We start from the raw sequence: 8,327 nt of genomic DNA, 5'->3' as shown, positions 1-8,327 counted from the left end.
CAAAAGTTAATGTGCTGGAAACAATCTTTCTGCCCTCATTAATGGACTAATACTACTAACATTGGAGGGTTTATTATCACAGAAGTAGCTTTGTTAGAAAAACAAGCTCTCTTTGGCTCGTTTGCTTTTGCCCCCTCTCCGTTTTATGCCCTTTGCCTTGTTATGATACAGAAAAAGGCCTTCACCTGGAGGTCAGCACAATGCTCTTGGACTTTCCATCCTCTAGCACCATGAGCTAATAAACTTTTTTTATAAATTACCCAGTCTATGGGATTCTACTGTAGCAACAGAAAACAGACTAAGACAAAAACATAGAACTGATACTGATTGTTAATTCAGGTCAATGGAAGAACTAAGAAACCATACAACACAATTGAGAACATTCAATTGGGTGTGAGACTCATGATTTGACAATAAAAAACTTTTTGAATATTAGTTATTGCTAGGAGGACAGTATCACTTGAACTGCTAAATTGGAAAAGTTAGAGAATGGGAAGAATTTACTGCAAAAATATTTGTTGAGTATCTACTATGTACAAGTTTTGTTCTAGGTCCTGAACAAAATATCCGTAATTAATGGCCGCTATGGAACTCACAACCTAATGGGGCCTTGTGACAGTATATGTTATAGAGTTTTGATCAACAACTGTCTTTGAATTTAGTCAAACTGTGTATTCAGACATTCACAATTATCATTGAGAAAGTTAGAAGTTTTAAGCCAGTTTTATAAAATTTGTGACGGTTTAAACAAAAATTTGCAATATAACAACATAAGGAACAAAAAGTGACAACTTGATTGCTATTCAGAACTGTTCTAATTTATGAGAACTGAAAGAAACCGTTGGCCTCCAAGGACAGATTTGAAGCTGCCGAACATGGAAGAACCTAGACTCTCATTGCACCTCAGACCCGAACTGGCTGTGAGACCCTGGGGAAGTTACCCAATCTCTCTGAGCCACATTTCTCTCTATGTAAGATGAGCTACCGGACTACATGATCTCAAAGACAACTTCTATTTCTAGTGTTCTAGGAGTCTATAGTTGCTGTGGGCTGGAATTTAATATAAGGCTGCTCTGTCTTGGATTCCACTCATTAGAAGTTTACAGGGAGCCAAAAAATCATCCTCCCTGAAGATGATATTTCCCAGGAAGTCAGGCAATGTGTGTCAATCAAGGGTTGAAGACTGTGCTTTCTCCTCTACAACAAGCTTCTATCATGTTTGATAGACAACGTTTGACAGAGATAGTTTTGAAGCCTAAAAATAATAATATACACATCTTATTTCTATAATCTTCTGAGGTGGTTCCAAGGTACTCCTGGGGCTAAAGTTTGAAGAAGACCAAAAAGTGCTTATAACACTATAGCATCCTTTTCAGGGGTTTTCTGTGTACCCTCAGCAGCAAAGATGTGGCAGGGCACATCTTCAGTCATGGACATGCTGGTGCTGGAGCTGTCACAAATGCCAGGAACACAGCTCTACAGAGACACTTTGAACCAAGGGGAAGCACAGGGACTGAGAAGGCTATAGGGAACGTCCCATGTAACTTCCCTGTATTTGAAAAACAGCAATGCAAAAATTGAAACTTCTGCTCCTAAGTTGGCAGCGGAGCTGTGGGAAAAGTTTTCGATGGAAGGAAAGCCAGGGAATACTGATCTTTTGGCTCTGCCTTTTCATAAAAGGCAAAAATGACTCTTCCCTTAATGAAGAATGGCTGGGAGAAGCTTAGAAGATGCACTGATTTGGTTTCATCCTACTCAGTTTATCTAAACCAGATCCAAATGATCTAAGACTTTCTGGGTTATAAAATGGGACTGGAATTCTTAGGGCAGACATGTACAATTTCCAAGGCTCCCTATTTCTTGTCATCCTTTCAACAGTGTGGTGCCAGCAAAAACCAGCTAATAGAATCTTATGATCCAAAATTAATTTGGAAAAAAAAATAACCCGCCAGAATTTTTTAACCTAAAAAACAGGGCGGCAATTTAGGTTGGATTTGCATTTTCGGCAAAGGTTCCCATTAGTCTTACTTTTATGTTTGTGGATTCGCTCAAGTCTAGTTTTAATAAGGACAGTTTTAGAGGCCTGGACAGATTTTGACTGACTGATGGGCACCAAGAAAGCTGGAAGTGTGCTAGAGGCCACTGGAAGTTCTTGGAGAGTCATTTCAAAGTCCTCACTTCCTTAAACACCCAGGTTTCAATCTAAAAGTGAGTACCTTCCTCCTTAGTTATCCTCCTCTTTGGAAAAGGAGAAACTGAAAGAACAGGCTATTTTGTTAATAAGATTTATTTTTTACTAACCAAGAAAAGGTTTAACTTACACTATGGAGCCTACCCCGACTCTAATTCATTTTATTATTTTGCTTCTCTGAACTACAATATTTACCAGACACTTTACTTTTAAAATTGGTAATATCACTCTTTTTGTTCCCTTATAGTCACATAAGAGACAGGCTAATAGAAACAAATTGATGTAGGTTTGTGTTTAGTAAGATGAAACTGAGGTAGCAAGATGAAGCTGAGGTAGTTAAGATGAAGATACTTGGTAGTTTGCTTTTTTCAACTATAACATTTGCCAGAAAGTTTACTTTTAAAATTGGCAATATTACTTTTTGTAGCTTATAGAAATAAATATTTATAGAAATAAATAATCCAAGTTTGTAGTTCAGCAAAATGAAAGGTAGTTAAAATTAACGTTCATGTTCAATTGACATAGAATTAATTTCATTACATTTGCTAACCATGATTTACTAAACAGTAAAATCAGATTTTAAATTATATTCAAACAATAATCTATTAATTAAGTTGTTAATGTTTTAAAGAGAAGCATGGATTCATTTCTGGCTTTTAAAATAACATCTTAAAGCCAACACTTATGTTAATACCCAGTTTAGTTTCTTTTAAAATATTTCCACTCTGATAACAAATTGGGGCATGCAAATTTGGTAAAATTGTTGTTTCTTACTTTTAAAAACTTAGTGGCTCATGCCTGTAATCCCAGCACTTTGGGAGGCCAAGGTGGGCGGATCACGAGGTCAAGAGATCCAGACCATCCTGGCCAACATGGTGAAACCCCTTCTCTACTAAAAATACAAAAATTAGCCGGGCATGGTGGCACACACCTGTGGTGAGCCGAAATTGCCACCACCACACTCCAGCCTGGTGACAGAGCAAGACTCTGTCTCCAAAAAAAAAAAAAAAAAAAAAAAGTGAAATGGCATGATTTATCTTAAGAAATACCAGTAAAAATGTAATTTTTCATTGATATACATAGTAGCTAATTTATTTTATTTTTATTTTTTTCAAGATGGAGTCTGAGTCTTGCTCTGTCACACAGGCTAGAGTGCAGTGGCCCGATCTTGGCTCACTGCAACCACCGCCTCCTGGGTTCAAGCAATTCTCCTACCTCAGCCTCCCAAGTAGCTGGGATTACAGGTGCCCAACACCGTGACCAGCTAATTTTTGTATTTCTAATAGAGACAGAGTTTCACCATTATTAGTCAGGCTAGTCTCGAATTCTTGACCTCATGAACCTCCCATCTTGGCCTCCCAAAGTGCTGGGATTACAGCTGTTAGCCATCCCGAACTGCCTAGTAGCTAGTTTATTTTCAATCACATTAAAACAGCATTTAAATGGTACATATTTAAATTAATCTTAACACAGCCATCCTGATTTACCTAATTTACCTAACTTCAGTTATCTTAATTATCAATCAGAACAAATATAAGCCATCTGTCTTTGTGGAATCACTAAAACTAGGTTAAGACTATACTTTGAGGGATTATTTCAGATAAACTTCTAGAGTTTCTCTGAACTGTAGAGCACCAAAAACCATGAAAAGAGGGTGTAGCATTCTCTCCTGAGTGTGAGGCCGGCTGTTGGTGCTACCTCACTGCAACTGCCATATCCACTAATGATCATTATTCTCTTACTCTGGGAGAGTAAGAGAGAGAGGACGCACTCTGAGTGGTTCTCATTTTAAAAATAAAATCATATAAGTATTAAATAAAACTATGTTTTTGTCTAATTTATGGAAAATCTAGTTCTATTGATAAATTCATAACTATATCTTTAATATACATACACACATGCACATATGCATGCACACACACACACACACATACACACACACACACACCAATCAGTAAAACTCAAGCAAAAGAATGTTGCTTTCTAAATAGTTTACGCTCAACATAATCTAATCAAGTGAGGCTTTGGTAGAAAGCAATAATCTCAAGATATTCTAAAATAGGCAGGAAAACAAGAAAATGGGTATGTAAATATATAAACACTTTGCTTATTTTTTCTGCCAAATATTGTATTTCATCACTTGGAAGTTTCACCTTCCACAAAGCACTAAAACATGGACAAAGTTCAGCCGAGTTCGTTGCCGCTTTACATCTTTACACCAAGGAACACATTTCCTTCAGTTTTCAGTAACCTGCTCTTTATTTCTGCCTGAGACCTCATCAAAATGGCCTTTAGGGTCTATATTGTTTATGACCACCTGGGTGATTTCTAAGAGAACTGAAGTCTCCTCTACAACTCTATGCTGAGCCTTCACCAGAATCGTCCTTAATGCTCCATTCACAGAAATACCGGCTTTTTCTAGCACGCACCTCCAAACTCTTTCAGACCCTTTTCATTACGCAGTTCCACAACCACTTCCAGATTTTTAGGTATTTGTTACAGCAGCACCCCACTTCTTTCTTAATCTGTTCAGGCTGTTATAACAAAATTGTCCAGACTAGGTAATTTATAAACAACAGAAATGTATTGCTCACAGTTCTGTAGCCTGGAAAGTCTACATCAAGGTTGAGGTGCCGGCATACTCGGCGTCTGGAGGCCTGCTCGTCGAAGATGGCGCCTTCCGGTGTGCTTACGTAGCGGAAGGAGCGAACAAGCGCGCTCAGGCCTCTTTTATAAGGGCACTAATTGCATTCATGAGGGCAGTGCCTCCTAGGGGCCCCACCTCCCAAAGGCCCCATCCCTTAATATCTGAAGCTTCTGAATATGTATTTATACACACATTTTATTATGTGAATCTCTGTTTACTAATACAGGTCAAAAAAGCTAAATCTATTAGTATCACATAATCTTTAATATGTAGAAAGATTTCTTTGTGTTTTTTTTTTGTTTCTGAATGAAAATACTTATTATTCAGCAGTTCGATCTCCATGAATTTTCCTTCATATGTGCTAACAATTCTCTCACATTTTTATCTTTATGCTAATTTATTCTGAATTTTGAGATTGTTTCTAAGTTTATTGTCTAATTCATTCTTTAAATTTCCTGTTATATTGAGTCTGTTTTTTCCTATTTTAAGACGCATTTTACTTTTATTAATGTTTTTGTTTTGAAAAAAGTCTTAGCCTGTGTCAAAATACATGTCCTCATTGAGAACAAGATGTTTTCTAAATACTTCTTATACTTCATTAAACAAACCTATTTAGGAGGAAGCAAACTTCTGAGTAACTAATGCTTTGCTCTTCTCTCGTTGCAAAATAATTTCAATGTCTCATATTTTTCTGTTTACTCATTCTTGAGCAATGTAATGAACATGCTCTGAAAATGCTGGTTTAAAACTCTCATTCAATACACTCTTCATATATAGAAAAATACTTAGGCCTAGTGTTGAAAACAATACATTTAAAGGTCTTTACACTCACCAATGCCCACCTGCTGACCATTTACCTCCATGCTAATCTATCGCTGAAGAGCAAATTGTTGCCCAGTGGGTTTCAAACAAATGTGAAATCCTTCAGCAGAGCAGAGGTCTTTATTCTCATTTTTTAAGTCATACAAATAGATTCAACCAGAATTCCAAAAGTAATGAAAGAAAGACAGAAGCATGCAAGTGTCAAGCTCTTGTTCCCTGCTCTGCTTTTCACTGTCCCCTGTGCCTTACTACAGCAATGATTTACCATGAAGTTTGTAAGGCTTAACCTTCAAGATCTCTCACTTGCACGAGGCCCTTGCAATGTCTATGAGAGTCTATGACGAAGTGATTATCACGTTCAAATATTTTTGTAAAATTTGTAAAACGTACATATTTTCTCCACTCAATCTTCCCTGTACGTCGCGACTATGAAGCAGCCATTAGGGATCCTAATAAAAAATTGTTTGAGAAAAATTTAGTTTGCTTTTGGTGGAATGTATTGGTGCGGATCACAGACACTCTCCTAAACAGTTAAATCATTGCTAGCCATGCACCAAGACAGTGAATAACTTGGAAATAAACCCCACATCACTCCTAAACAGAGGTCAAACTTGTGTTAGCTTTCAAGTTTCTGTATCACAGGAAAGGTGGAGTTCCTTCTATAACTTAAAGTTGGTAACTTCCTCAAACTCAGGGATTTATAGGAGCTCACACTCACTTTTGCCATTGGTTCTTCCTGAATATTAACAATCTCTGTTTACTTTAAAGAAAATGTACTCCATATGTTTCAGAATCATTTGTGCTTAAATCACCACATGGGAGATATAAATATTCAATATACACATGTAGAAATGTTTTTAGATGTGTAAGAGACTACTTTTATTTTTAAAATGAATAGTTCTTGTCTTGATCCCTGACCGGGAAAAAAGAAAAAAAAGATTCCCTCCCAGGTGTGGCTGCTCATTCTACAGGTGATTTCAGGCTCTGGGAAGGTGTCCTCCCATTGACCTTGAGTCATTATAGCAAATATTTTGGCTACAGCTGTACCAGTTAATTCAGCAGGAAGGAGTTCAAGCTCTTAGTTCCATGCTTTTTAGCCACATTGAAGACTAAGGCATCATGTCTTCTGTGCCCTACTCCAAGGACAGGAACCATATATTTACCCTAAAAGTAGTGAGACTCTGTTCTCCTGACTTCTACTAGGCAGCCATTCCACTTTGAAGAAGCAATCTACTGAGATTCAGCTTGTTCAATCACATAAGAAATGATGTAGATACTTCCATCTTAATCTTTTTAATGCATATATTGAGAAAATAAACATTTTTTAAAAAGAGCAAGGCCAGGCGTGATGTCTCACACCTGTAATCCTAGCACTTTGGGAGGCCGAGGCAGGAAGTGAACTTGAGCCCACAAGTTTGAGACCAGCCTGGGAAACATGGTGACACCCCATCTCTAAAAAAGATACAAAAACTAGCCAGGCTTGGTGGCGTGCACCTGCAGTTCCAGCTACTCAGGGGGCTGAGGGTGGGAGACTCGCTTGAGCCCAGGAGGTTGAGGCTACAGTGAGCCATGATTGTGCCACTTTACTACAGCCTAGGTGACAGAGACCCTGTTTCAAAAATAAAAAAGCAAAAGACAACAATTTCTATGCTGCTTATATGGTTTTCTGGTATATTGCAATAACGATAATAATAAGGCTCAATAAGGGTTTATGGCTGGAATGCTACTTTAAAGAGAAGCTAACACTCTAACTTGCAAAATAATAGTTCTGATACATAAGCAACAGCATAAAGATCCTTGCAGTCTTAGAATGAATCCCCAGGAGGCCCACTGCTCACACCCAGTTGCCCTTACCCCCACCTTGGATGAGTCTTATTCTCATTCAGGCCTGTGTCACTCCACAGAACACAAATCGATCTGGCCCTTGGTGAGGTTTCATCTTTCTCTTAACGCCTAGCATAGCCTCATTTATTCATGCTTACTAAGCAGAAAGGTGGTGTAACCCTCTGTGCCTTTTAGTACTTGGGGATAGAGCCATACTGAGATCCAGATGGATAAATTCTGCTGGACATCACTCAAATTTCTCAAAGGCACCAAAAATCAATATATCAAAAATGAACTCTTGATCTTCCCCTAAGTTCTAGCTTTCTCCCAGTGTTTTCTGTCCCAGAATGTGTGACCCCCATGTATTCCCTTGAGAGAGAAAGCCACAATCATAAAGATCTACCTTTCCCTTAAAACCCATACTTCATCACCAGACCCTGTTGGCTTTGCCCCCTACACAATTCTAAAATAGTTTTTCCCCTAACATTTGCAGGGTCCAGAGCAAGGGAACACATACCATATGTGGAAACAATTTAAAGGTATAAATAAAGTGAACAAGCTGTTAGGTAAGACAGTTCTATTTTTCTACCTTGACAAACACATCTTCATAATGACCAGGAGAGCAGGGTTCAGATGAAAATTCTCCATCTCCTTGGAGTTTTGTGCCCTTAATTAGGGACTGGGGGTTGCTGGACCACATTTCATAGATAGCAGACAACAGGCTACCCCATGTTGTCCCATCCCACCTGCAAGAGACTTACTGCAAGGGACCTCATGGACACACACGTTGGCACTTAGCCTACGTGTCCCAGTTCCACAAGCTCTCTTTGCAACCTCTGTGCA

At 38.3% G+C, this 8,327-nt stretch overlaps 1 non-coding gene across 1 annotated transcript; it reads left to right on the top strand.

Annotated features, from left to right (window-relative positions):
• Positions 1 to 3,763: 3,763 nt before the first annotated feature.
• On the top strand, positions 3,764 to 3,972 carry LOC119470862. The gene has a single exon (XR_005199831.1). It is a non-coding gene; the product is annotated as a small nucleolar RNA U3 (small nucleolar RNA).
• Positions 3,973 to 8,327: the final 4,355 nt, after the last annotated feature.

This window comes from Cebus imitator, unplaced genomic scaffold (assembly GCF_001604975.1).
Source record: "Cebus imitator isolate Cc_AM_T3 unplaced genomic scaffold, Cebus_imitator-1.0 Scaffold42, whole genome shotgun sequence".
NCBI lineage: Eukaryota > Metazoa > Chordata > Mammalia > Primates > Cebidae > Cebus > Cebus imitator.
This window is presented reverse-complemented; position numbering and strand designations above follow the sequence as displayed.